General features: G+C 48.8%; 1 protein-coding gene across 1 annotated transcript in view; it reads left to right on the top strand.

Moving 5' to 3' along the window:
* Window positions 1–1,095: 1,095 nt before the first annotated feature.
* Window positions 1,096–12,708, top strand: part of SLC45A4 (solute carrier family 45 member 4) — a 49,580-nt gene continuing 37,967 nt past the window's right edge. Inside the window, exons 1-2 of the mRNA XM_049854046.1 lie at window positions 1,096–1,383; window positions 10,879–10,985. The gene's annotated coding sequence lies outside the window, so the exon portion shown is untranslated. The remainder of the gene's footprint in view (window positions 1,384–10,878; window positions 10,986–12,708) is intronic.

The following is a 12,708-nucleotide window of genomic DNA, read 5'->3' on the forward strand; positions in this document are numbered from 1 at the left end:
CTATTTACTTTTCATCTGCTCTTGTGCCTTTAGACTCTCCAGAGAGGCAGCTGCCGGGGGCGGGGGGAGGGGGTGAGGGCTTGGGGTCACCTGGGAGGCAGCTGGGGGCAGAAGGCTGGCTGGGCACCCCACAGAGGAGGCGCCCCTTGGGAGAGGGTGGCAGGGGCCTGAGTGAACATGGGGTGGGGGGGAGGCGGAGTGAGGCCGTAGAGCCCAGACGGCCAGTGAAGGACCCGTGACGTGGGCCCTGGGTAGGACGCTGCTTCTGAGCTGGAGACCAGAGGAGAGTTTTGAGTGAAGGAGTGACGTGACCTGACGTGACGTGACCTGACGTGGGTCTCAAGGCCGCTCTGGTTTCAGCGTTGGGAGCTGCAGACTCTGAGGGTCAGGGACAGAAGCAGGGCCAATGGGGGTGCTCTGGCAGGCCTCAGGGGAGCGGGGGGCGGGGAGAAGCAGTGTGGTTCTGGGTGTTGGGAGGGAGAGCCCAGCACGACCTGCTGGTGGGTGGACGATAGCCGACTGACTGGGCTTGCTGTGTTTCCTGTCTGTCCCAGGGCTTGGGTTCTCTGGCCACTTCAGCAGCAGCATTTCTGATCCCGCTTCCTAAACGGGAAATTTCTCTCTAAGTAGAACAGGTCACACAGGAGGTGGCCTTTCCCTTTCTATAATTTTTAAAGATCAATGAAAAAGTGAAACTTTACCATTTGAAGGAACACTGGTGGTCCCCTCAGCTCAGCCTCCTGTGTGTGAGTGAGTGCACACTGGGGTGTGTGTCAGGAAAGTGGGGGTGTTGGTGAAATGTGAACACATACACACCCAGAGCTGTGTGTGCCTCTCCCCAGCCAGTTGTTGGGGATCAGGACTTAGGACGGGGTCCGGAAAAGAAAACCCTAGCTTTCTCCCTGGCTGCCCATGGTGCCTCGGGTTCCTTGTCATCGTCGTTGCCGGCTGCCATCGAGTCAGCCCCTGACGTACAACGGGATGGGGCCATTGTATGCCATCAAAATCCATAGGATTTTCATGAGCTGATTTGGGAAGTAGATGGCCAGTCCTTTCTTCCTGGTAGGGAAGTTCCTAAGGGACCCGCGGCCGTGCTGGCAGTTCCGACGTTTCTTGTCACAGGTGGGAAAACCAGCAAAGAAAAGCCAGGCCCCCTTGGGCTGATAGCGTTCATCTACAAGGTGGTCTTTTCGCCCTGATTTTCTACGTGGCCTTGGACTTCAGCGACTGAAAGCCAATTACTGGGATGTCTCCGTGCCCTCCGGTGGCCCAGTATCTGCCAGGTTTCCCCCGTGGTGTGTGTCCCTGCCATGGTGTGTGTGCTCAGTGAGATGCTGGGCTCAGAGCTGAGCCTTGTACTCATCAGAGTAGCCAAGAGGACAGGTAAGTCGAGTCCCACTTGTGATTCTCCTACTCTGGGCTCTCCTGTTCATTTTAGGTCCCCCGGAGCCCCCACCTCCATCATGCTCTGCCAGCTGCTGGGGTCACACATGTTGCAGTCGGGGTGGGGGAGTGACAAACAGCCTGGAGCAATGACAGAGCTGCTGGCAGGGCCATGAGACCCTCTCTGGCGGGGGTGGGTGGGTGGGGGAACCAGGAAGCTCCCAGGAGGGGAGGGTCCACCGGGTGTCCGTGATTTGCATCTGAGGAAGTGGGCCTGCTGGGGGATGAGAAGAAGGGTATTCACCCACCCAGAAGTGCTTCAGACCCCAGGCACCTGACCCCTCGCTGAGAACATGGGCCTGCGCTGTTTACACCAGCACCTGAATTCCTGAAAAATAGTTAGAGGCAGCGCTGATTCATCTGGAGGGGCAGCGACTCGTCTTCAAAGGGTTTAATAGTCCTTCAGGAATGAGTACGTGTGTGTCTGGAAGTTTACGTAGATTGCAGCAGGCAGTTTAGGGCGTAAGAATTTAGAATTTCTCGTCTCTGCCCTTCATTAGCATCGACAGACGGTTTCTGGCTCTGTTCAGGAGAGAAGCGGATGTTCTCTGAGCTCTTTGCTTATCTTGCTCTTTACACAGACGAGGAATTTTTAAAAATTGGTTATCTTTATTTAATAGAGTAATTACGGCTCAGTTCGGCCTTCTGGCTTCACCGCTTATGAATTAATTTCTTTTGAAAACCACTTGTGTGCCTGCACTGGCTGGGGTGCATGTGGTGGGGGGGCGCTGGGGCTGAGCCCAGGCCTGCAGCCTCCTGCTGGATGGCCCCCTCCCTCTGTCCAGGGTTCCAGGACGCGGGGAACGCAGGGGCACTGCTAGAGGGGGCCTCCGATGTGATGGAGCTTGAAGGAGCCGCAGGGAGGGGGAGGTACCTCAGAGGACAGCAGCTGCCCAGGTGTCCGTGATCCGCAAGGGATGGCCAGTGTGGGACCACTTACTCACTGGCCAGGTGTGTGTGCACATGTGCTAGAAGGTACCTCGAGAGGAAGGATGAGTGGGGGCACTGCCTGGCATATCCTCTTGGAGCAGACAGCCTGGGGGAGTGTCGCAGCCATACACCCTCTGAGTGTTGCGGTCCCACCTGGCCTGGGGCCAGGACTGATGTCATGGCTGAGGTGTGGTGTCAAAGGGAAGAGAGACCTGCTGGAGGGGAAGGGGGCTGGGGTGGGCCGGCACATGGAGGCAGGGGACCAGGCTGGCACACAGGATCACAGGAAAGAAGTCCAGAGAGGTTGGGCCAGGCCGCCCAGGGTTGAGGCCCCTTCCTGCTTGTTGGGTTACTAACACACAGAGAAATACTGTAATTAGACTGACTTTTTACAGTGTGGCAGTATCTTGGTCCTCTCACTCCCTGGGGCCCCTTTTCAGATTTTCCTTGATTCAGTCCTTTGATAGGATATTTTATACACACGTACACATACAACATGCAGTCACCCTGCCCCTTACCACACATACATGTACACACACAGTCACCCTGCCCCTCACCACACACGTGTACACACAGTCACCCTGTCCTTTACTCATACATGTACGCAGTCACCTTGCCCCTCACCAGACATGTGTACGCAGTCACCCTGCCCCTCACCACACACATGTGTACAGTCACCCTGCCCCTCACCACACACATGTACACACAGTCACTCTGCCCCTCACCATACACATGTACACACACATACTGCCCCTCACCCTCCCCCCTACCCCCTCACACATACACGTACGCACACACAGTCACCCCGCCCCTCACCCACTTCTCCTCCACCAACACCAAATTCACACCAAGCTCTGATCATAAAGAAGTACAAATGAAAGGGACCGGGGATCTGACACATGTACCATTTGGGTTTCTGAAGTGTCCTTGGCTGTGTGTTGTGACAAAAAACACTGAGAGGCTAGTTTATCAGAGGAGTTAAGGCAGAGGTTAGCTTATCTTTTATGGAAATTATATAGGTAACGAGGCATTTACCATTTCTGCAGTCTTCAGGTGTGGAGTTCCTTAGTTAAGCTTTTGATCATTTGTATCTGGGTGACAGCTGTTCAGCCCGGGACACCTTTGAGAGTGGACAGTGGGCGTTGTTAATAATTACACCAGCATGGCAGCTGTAATCCACGGTTGTCCCTGAGAACCAAGCCGGGAGGTCATCCTGTCTACGGCTCAGACTGGGCTGTAGCGTGGGAGCATAGGAAAATGCAGATTCCCGGGCCCTTGCCTGGTGATCTGATCAGGTAGGTCTGAGATGAAGGTCAGGAAGCTGCATGTCCGAACAAGCACCTCCTGCTGTTCTGATTTGGAGTGACTCACACCCCTCCACGTGGGTGTTTGGAGCTGTATGTTTTCGTGGTACCGGGAAGTCACGTGTCTGGCTTCAACTCATGCTCATCTGATCAGATTTGAGTTTCATTAGCCCGCCTGTCCGAGGCCAGAGACATGTAGAGTGAGCAGAGGAGACCGCCTGGGTTTGCAGGAGACACACATAATACCTGCTCAGAAGGAGCCAAGCCGGTTGTCATTAAGTCGATTCTGACTCCCGGTGACCCCGAGCGTGTCAGAGAACTGTGCTTCACGGGTTTTTCAGTGGTTGATTTTCTCAGAAGTAGATTGCCAGGCCTTTCTTCCTAGGCACCTCTGGGTGGACTTGAACTTCTAACCTTTCAGTTAGCAGTCGAGCGTGTTAACAGTTTGCTCCACACAGGGACTCTGTAATACCTAAAACCAAAGAAACCAAACCCAGTGCCGTCAAGTCGATTCCGACTCATAGCGACCCTGTAGGACAGAGTGGAACCGCCCCATAGAGTTTCCAATGAGCGCCTGGCAGATTTGAACTGCCGACCCTTTGATTAGCAGCCATGGCACTTAACCACTACACCACCAGGGTTTCCCTGTAATACCTAGAGATGGGTGATTTCACGATCAGGTGCATCATGGGAACCATTCCTTAGGATCGTGACGTTCAGAACCTTAATTCCTTTCTTGCCAGGGTTTTTGATTGCATCTTATTTTCCTTCAGTTAAGGACACAGCATTGATTTTACATTGGAAATCAGTGAGACTCCTTAGATGTTTTTTAAATTTGCTAGAATGCCTTTTTCATTCTTACCACAGCTACTTTGAACTTGCTTCAACTTTTTTTGTTTGTTTTTTAATAATACTTTACTGTGTTTTGGAAACCCTGGTGGCATAGTGGTTAAGAGCTGTGGCTGGTTGGAATCCACCAGGAGCTCCTTGGAAACTCTATGGGGCGGTTCTACTCTGTCCTGTAGGGTCGCTATGAGTTGAAAACAAGTTGGCAGCTACGGGCTTTTGGTTATCTATTGTGTTTTCGGTGAAGATTGACACGGAGCAGTTTAGGTTCCCTTTCAACTTCTACACAAATTGTTCAGTGACATTAGTCACATGCTTCACAACTTGTGAACATTCTCGTTACCTGTGTCCTGGCTGTTCCGTAAACGTTAATCTGGTGTCCCCACCCCCTCACATTTTCATCTGTGTTTTAAGGTAATTGTTGACCGTGTGGTCTCATATAGATGATTTTTTAAAGGAGCGCAGTACTCATGGGTGATAGTCTTTATTTTGTGAGCCAGTCTGTTACTTAGCTAAAAGGTGACCTTGGGCTAGTCTTGGTTCAGAGGTTCAAGGTTCAAAGAGTGTCTCAGGGAATAGTCTCCGAGTCTTTCAGTCTCAACCAGTCCATTCCAGTCAGCCTGGTTTTTTGTTTTTTTTTTTTTAAGGAATATAAGGGCCTGGCTTGATTTGATTTTAGATCTTTTTGTATCTTTGGTCCAAAAGCTGCTCTTTGTCACATACTGCTGTTTTCTGGTCTCCCTGGCGTCCGTGTGTCTGTAAGTTAGGGTTCTTGGCCTGCTCACCTGGGGAGCCAGAGGCACGGCGGCAGTCCTTGAGAGGACTGTGTTAGTAAATACTCAGCAAGGCCATCAACAGGGTTAATAGTTCACTTCTTTTTAGAAAAATGTTAGTCGTCGCCGTGGCTCTTTTGAGGGTGGGGACACCTACATTTGTTTGTATGAAGCAGCGATTGCAGCAACCCAGTCACCACAAAGCACTGGCTGTGACACGTTAGGCCACGAGTGTGCACGAGTGCGCATGGGCTGGACGGAGGAGGTACCTTGATTGTCACGATGCAGAAATGCATTGACTGCTTTCTAGACCGCCGTACAGGCGCTGTGGGTGACCGAACTCTGTGACCAGCTTCTTGTTGGACGGTGTGACTGTTGTGTGGACTCCTCAGACTTTGCCCAAGCTCCAGGCACCTGTCAGACGTTCTTCTCCAGTTGCCCTTTAGACTAGAGTGAGTTTGCGGCAAGCTGTTCCACACGACAAGTTGTAGGAAGTCACGTGCTCTGGCACCAGTTCCCCGTGAACTAGAAGCAGGACAATAGAGGAAGTTGTTGATGGGAACAATTGTAGTTTCACTTACCCAAGCGCATCTGCAAACCCTAATAAAATTATTGTCACCCAGCGCGTCAGCCACCGCCGGAGCAGGTTCCAAAGGGAGCACTTCTCCCTCCCTGCCAGGGGGACCCTGTCCTGAAAGTTGGGCTGGTCTCCTGGGGACACTGTTAAACCTCTCCTAGCTTGTGAACAGCTCAGAAGAGGCTCTTAGGAGCTTTCTGGAGGGGGCCGCAGAGCCCTCAGGTGGTTTCAGTGTGCTCTCGAGCTCTCCCGTGCCTGGCCAATTTAAATCACACGCTTCAGAAGAAGACTTTTTATGTTTTTGATATTAAAGTTAACAAACACTCCAGAATTTACATGAAACTGTCTCCTTGAAAACATTTGGCATGCTCTGAGAAGAACATTTCATGGACACCATTCTGTGGGTAGTACATTTGGTTTTAAGGTTTTTAATGGCGCAGTCTCATTTTGAGTCGGAATCGATTCGACGGCCCTGGGTTTGGTTTTTTGGTTTAGTGGTGCAGTAGTTAAGAGCTCTGCCACTAACCAGAAGGTTGGCAGTTTGGCAATTCAAATCCACCAGCTGCTTCTTGGAAACCCTAAGGGGCAATTCAGCTCTGCCCTGTAGGGTTGCTATGAGTCTGAATCCACTCGATGGCAATGGGTTTGGGGTTTTTTTTTTTTTTGTAGTGGTGCAGCAGTTAAGCACTCTGCTACTAACTGAAAGATGGGCTGTTTGTCCACGGGAGAAAAGACCTGGCAGTCTGCTTCCATAAAGATTACAGCCTAGGAAACCCTATGGGGCAGTTCTGCTCTGTCCTGTCAGGTCGGTGTGAGGCGGAATCAACTCAGCAGCACACCTGGTTTTAGGAGTTCTGGGTGGTGCACACGATTAGTGTGCTTGGCTGTTATCTGAAAGGTTGGAGGTCTGCATCCACCCAGAGGTGTCTTGGAAGAAAGGCCTGGCAATGTACTTCCAAAAAACCACCCATTGAAAACGCTGTGGAGCGCAGTTCTACTCTGAAGCACATTGGGTCGCCACGAGTCAGGGTTGACTTGCCTGCAGCCGATGTTTTAGTTCCACCTGGTTTTATAGTACCTGATTGCTCTGTCTCCTAGAAGGAGTTCTCAGCTGTGGTGACACACCCCTGGCTCCAGGCACTCTGCTGATGGCGTCTGAGGGGCCCCTGCGGCCCCTCCCGCCACACTCCTTCCTGTTCTGTTCTCAAAGCTGCTTTTCTTTTCCCATGAATGGAACGCCACTGGAAATGGCTGTAGAAATAGGATAAGTGGGGAGAGGCCAGAAAGGGAAAGATTTCAAAGTCTTTTTCCAGAGTCTTTTGTGCCTGGGAAAGGTGACGCCATGTGCCATATAGGCCCTTGTTTCGAGACCCTGAGCAAGTGCGGTGGTTCGGTCACACTGAGACAGGGAAAAGCCTGGAGGGCCAGCCTGGTGTTCTTGGCAGCTCTCTCTGAGGGTCTAGATGATAACCTCCAAACAAGGCATGAACTAACTTGGGAACACAACCCCACCATTAAGTTAAATTGGGGACTATGTACATTTTGATAATGGTTAATAGATTTCTTGTAAATTTGATTATATTCATATTTTTTGTCTGTTCTCACTCAGCTAGTATAATAATTCAGCAGGGTAGCAGCTTACAGAATTAGGACATAGAAATCAGTAGCCTTAAATGAATGGGAAAGGACATGAGGGGACCTTCCAGGGTGTTAGGAGTGTCCTCTGTCTTGATAGAACGATACATATTCACTGTATGGAGCAGGTACCTGAGCTGATAAGCACAGGACACTAAAAAGTCTTCAGGTAGTGCAGAAACCAACCACTTAGAAAATATAAGGGAAGAGAAAATCCCAGTTACAGTGGCTACAAAAAAGAGAATTAGAAGTAAATTTAACAAGAAATGCACAAAACCTGTAGAAAGAGTCCTCTGAAATGCTCCTGAAAGACACTGAGGTAGACTTGAACAGAGGGAATGACATTCCTTGTCCTTGAAGTGCGTGACTCACCAGCCTAAAGATGCCAATTTCCCTGTGTTAATTTGTAAAATTAATGGAACCCCAGTAAAAAAAACCAACAAAGTCTTTTCTGGAGCTAGTGAAGCTGCTCTTAAAGTTCATATGCTCATAAAGTTCTTGCAAGGGAATATGTAAGGATAATTAGGGGAGCGCTGGAGAAAGAATTAATGGGAGGACTAGCTTCCAGATATTAATTAATACCTAATAAAACCTTTATACCTGAAGCAGTGTGTCACTGGAAATGAGTTAGCCAGGGACACTTTGAAACAGGATAGAAAACTGAGAAACAGACCCAAGTGCAAATGGAAGCTTGGTCTGTGATAAGAGGAAATCTCAAAGAGGCCGGAATGGACTTTTAAATCAATAATATAGAGACAACTGGATGGCCACCAGGAAAGAGAGAAAAGTAGATCCTCACCTCATGCCATAGAGAAGAATTTAGATCAGATCTCAATTGTATCCGTTCTGTTTCCACTGGGAACTGATGACAGAGCTGAAGGATCCTCAGTCCATCAGACGCGTTGTCCTTCTCAGACGGGTTAGGACTTGTCCGTACATGTCCCATGCATGGCGGAACTCAAGAGCCCTCCTTTGGGATTGGCTCTGTGACCCAGCATTCACCTGTAGACCACTGACTTTCCTTCCAGAGTGGCAAGTGCCCACCTGTGGTCTCTGTGGCCTGGTTGTCCCCCGCTCCCCAGCCCCACTCTTAGATCTCTAGGCACCCGTCTTCACTCTTTCGCAAGGTGACATGATGCATATTTCTAAATGTACTATTTTTAGTGTACTACACTATTTTTATTCTGCTTTAACTGAAAGTTTACAAATCAGGTCAGTCTCTCATACGAAAATTTACGTATACCTTGCTATACTCTCCTAATTGCTCTCCCCCTAATGAGATAGCACAGTCCTTCCCTCCACTCTATCTTCTCGTGTCCGTTCTGGCAGCTTCTGGCCCCCTCCACTCTAGACAGGAGATGCCAACATAGTCTCGTGTGTCGCCTTGATCCAAGAAGCTCGTTCTTCACCAGTATCATTTTCCATCCCATATTCCGGTCCAATCCCTGTCTGAAGAGTTGGCTTTGGAAATGGTTCCTGTCTTGGTCTAACAGAAGTTCTGGGGACCGTGGCCTCCGGGGTCCCTCTAGTCCCAGTCTGATCATTAAGTCTGATCTTTTTGCGAGAATTTGGGGTCTACATCCCACTGCTCTCCTGCACCCTCAGGGTTCTCTGTTGTGTTCCCTGTCAGGGCAGTCATCGGTTGTGGCTGGGCACCATCTAGTTCTTCTGGTCTCAGGCTGATGTAGTCTCTGGTTATGTGGCCCTTTCTGTCTCTTGGGCCCATAATTACCTTGTGTCTTTGGTGTTCTTTATTCTTCCTTGCTCTAGGTGGGTTGAGACCAATTGATGCATCTTAGATGGCCACTTGCTAGCATTTAAGACCCCAGACGCCCCTCACCAAAATGGGATGCAGAATGTTTTCTTAATAGATTTTATTATGCCAGTTGACTTAGATGTCCCCTGAAACCATGGTCCCCAAAACCCTGCTCCTGCTACGCCAGCCTTCAAAGTGTTCAGTTTGAGGCAACTTCTTTGCTTTTGGTTTAGTCCAGTTGTGTTGACCTCTCCTATATTGTATTGTCTTTCCCTTCACCTAAAATAAAACTTATCTACTATCTAATTAGTGAAAATCCCTCTCCCTCCCTTCCTTCCTCCCCCCTCATAACCATCAAAGAATATTTTCCTCTCTGTTTAAACTATTTCTCGAGTTCTTGTAATAGTGGTCTTATACAATATTTATTCATTTGCAACTGACTAATTTCGCTCAGCATAATGTCTTCCAGATTTTTCCATGTTATGAAATGTTTCATGGATTCATCATTGTTCTTTATCGATGCGTAGTATTCCAAACACCTATGCTTATCCAAAGACTTCACCAAAAGAGTAAAAAGATTACCTACAAACTGGGATAAAGTTTTTAGCTATGACATTTCCAATCAGCGTCTGATCTCTAAAATCTGCATGATACTACAAAAACTCAACTACAGAAAGACAACCAAATTAAAAAATGGGCCAAGGATATGAACAGGCACTTCACTAAAGAAGGCATTCACGAAGCTAAGAGATACATGAGGAAATGCTCACGATCATTAGCCATTAGAGAAATGCAAATCAAAACTGCAGTGAGATTCCGTCTCACTCCAACAAGGCTGGCATTAATCCAAAAAAACCCAAAATAACGAATGTTGGAGGGGTTGTGGAGAGTGGAACACTTATACACTCCTGGTGGGAATGTAAAATGGTACAACCACTTTGGAAATCAATTTGGCACTTCCTTAAAAAACTAGAAATAGAACTACCATACGATCCAGCAATCCCACTCCTTGGAATATATCCTAGAGAAATAAGAGCCTTTACATGAACAGATATATACACACCCATGTTCATTGCAGCACTGTTTACAAAAGCAAGAAGATGGAAGTAATCAAGGTGCCCATCAACGGATGGATGGATAAACTATGGTATATTCATTTCTACGCTATTTTGTAGCATCCCCTAAAATGTGTGTAAAATCCCCAGAGCTTTGCAGAGATGAATTTTATGGAAACGGTCACTCTGTCGGGTGATATCCTACTGACTTGATGGTTTGATGTTGTCTTCCGAGTACCCAGTTTTAAAACCGGATTTGACAAATCATATCTTTAAAGAAACGCATAGTGCTTGCTAACATGAGGTGATTTTTTTGTTGTGGAAGCTGATTTAGCCTTATTTAAAGTTACTGTTTGAAAAATTACCCAAACATTTTAAAAAGCTTGGCTGTTTTTGGAAATTTTGATAACTTGCAGTGGTGTTACTGCCCTAGATTGATAATACCAATGGATAAGTTCGTGGAGGTAGGAGACATTGGGTGGATGTTTGTACTCATGAACTGCTACTTGAATACAAACAAACTGAATGCTAACGATATCTATTGTTTCCATCAATGTAGATGACAGTGAAGTTCCCCGTGTAAAAACCGTTTACTATACCGCTGCATTTGCACTCCTTCTGCAAGGGAAGTCAGCTGTGTTCATGCCTAGACTACTTGAATAGCAGGTAAATCCCAGACCACGCCTGTGCCATTTCATGAGGACTTAAGTGATGCCTAACACTGGTAGCTGGTTGCCCAGGGTGAAGGGAGGGAGGGCAGGGCGGTGGCATTTCAGTGCCGAGAGCCTCTTAGTACTTATCAGTGGTTTATATACAGGCATTCATTTATTCATTCATTCTTTGAACGAATGACGAATGACATTGGGCTCCTGCTCCTGCAGTGTGGCCAGGCACAGTGAAGGAGGGCAGGCGAGCCAGGCCACCAGAACGAATGAAAGCAGTATGAGGGTCTGCTCTGGAGTCGAGAGCCCTTTGCCAAAGGGCAGGCTCAGCGGCTCTGTGGAGGGGGGTCTTGGGAAGAGTCAGGGAGACCCCATGTCGCTCTGTCTGAAGATGGGAGAGGCCCGGGAGCAAAGAGGGGGACATGAGGCTGTGGAAGCCGGTGGGGTTGGGTCCCAGAAGCCTCTATAAGGGGTGAGCGGGAGCCGTGCACAAAGCTGAGCTTTATGGTGTGAGCTCTGGGATCCGGGAGAGACAGGAAGAGATGTAAGATGTAAGAATGGGAGAGACCGTGGAGTCCCTCTGCCAGCACACACTGCCACAGGTGGGATCCTAGAGACAGGTGCCCCCACACCCTGGCAGGTTCCACTCTCCTGTCTTTGGAAAGAAGACCCACGTGTGGCTGGGTTTAAGTGGGACCCCCGTGTGTATTTAAGAATTCTAGTTCCCTGCCACTGTTAGATCAACCCAACAGTACTCTTTAGGTGCCCAAACCAAACAAAGCAATGCAATGACTGCAAACGACTTGGTAGCCACGACCAGGTGTATAGTAGCTTGCTGGTGCATGAGCGTGTTGGAGGTGGACAGGTGACCCAGAAAACTCTCCCAGCCTCCAGCTCGTGGGTATGGGCTTGGCAGATGTGTGTTGAGCTGTTCAGACCCTCCTTTTCATGCTTCCTTTCTGAATTGCCTTTTTTTTTTTTTTAAACCAGACTCTAGACATTTGTCAGGGAAACCCCCAAACACTTAAGAATACCTAGATGCGCAGTACCTTTCAGTTTATGTTGGTCTGATCCATAAGCATGAGACTCTACTACCAAGGATACACATCCTTTGCTTCCTGAGCGGTCAGTTTTATAAACACCTAGATTTTACCCAGGTGAGATGTAGATACCTTGCTAGGCATCTTGAGCTTACTCCTCAGACCTCTCAGCAGGCAGAAACCTAGACTGTAGTTGGAACCTGAATGAGGTTGGGACCGTCGTGTGTGAGGCCACGGCAGTTTTGTGTCTGTCTTTACAGCTTGTCCTTGATGCTCACTTACCCTTCTTTTTGGAAATAAGCTCCTCAGAAGTGACCTGCTTACCTAGGAAGTAGTTCACGTCCCTGGAGAAGGACCCTCCCACACCATCTTCCTTCTAAGAAGCCTGGCCCTGGAGATGGCCTTCCGGCTGGCAGGGCCAAGCACAGAGCATATGGCTCAGTCTTCTCGGTGGTGCTTCCAGTCCAGATACTGACAGATGAGCTCAGTAACACAAAGCAGCTGTGGAGCTGGGTGGGTGTGGGAAGTCCTACGGGTACTCTCCCAGCCTTCTTTTCTGATAATTGTTACAAAGGAAAGCTATGGGGCAGTGAGACTTTGGGACTTCTGACTTGAAAGGTCGGCACGCTGGTCCCTGAGCAAGTCCTTTTCCTGGTAGGGCCTCAAATTGGTTCATTCAAAATTTGA

The sequence above is a fragment of the Elephas maximus genome, chromosome 15 (assembly GCF_024166365.1).
Source record: "Elephas maximus indicus isolate mEleMax1 chromosome 15, mEleMax1 primary haplotype, whole genome shotgun sequence".
Taxonomy (NCBI): Eukaryota; Metazoa; Chordata; class Mammalia; order Proboscidea; family Elephantidae; genus Elephas; species Elephas maximus.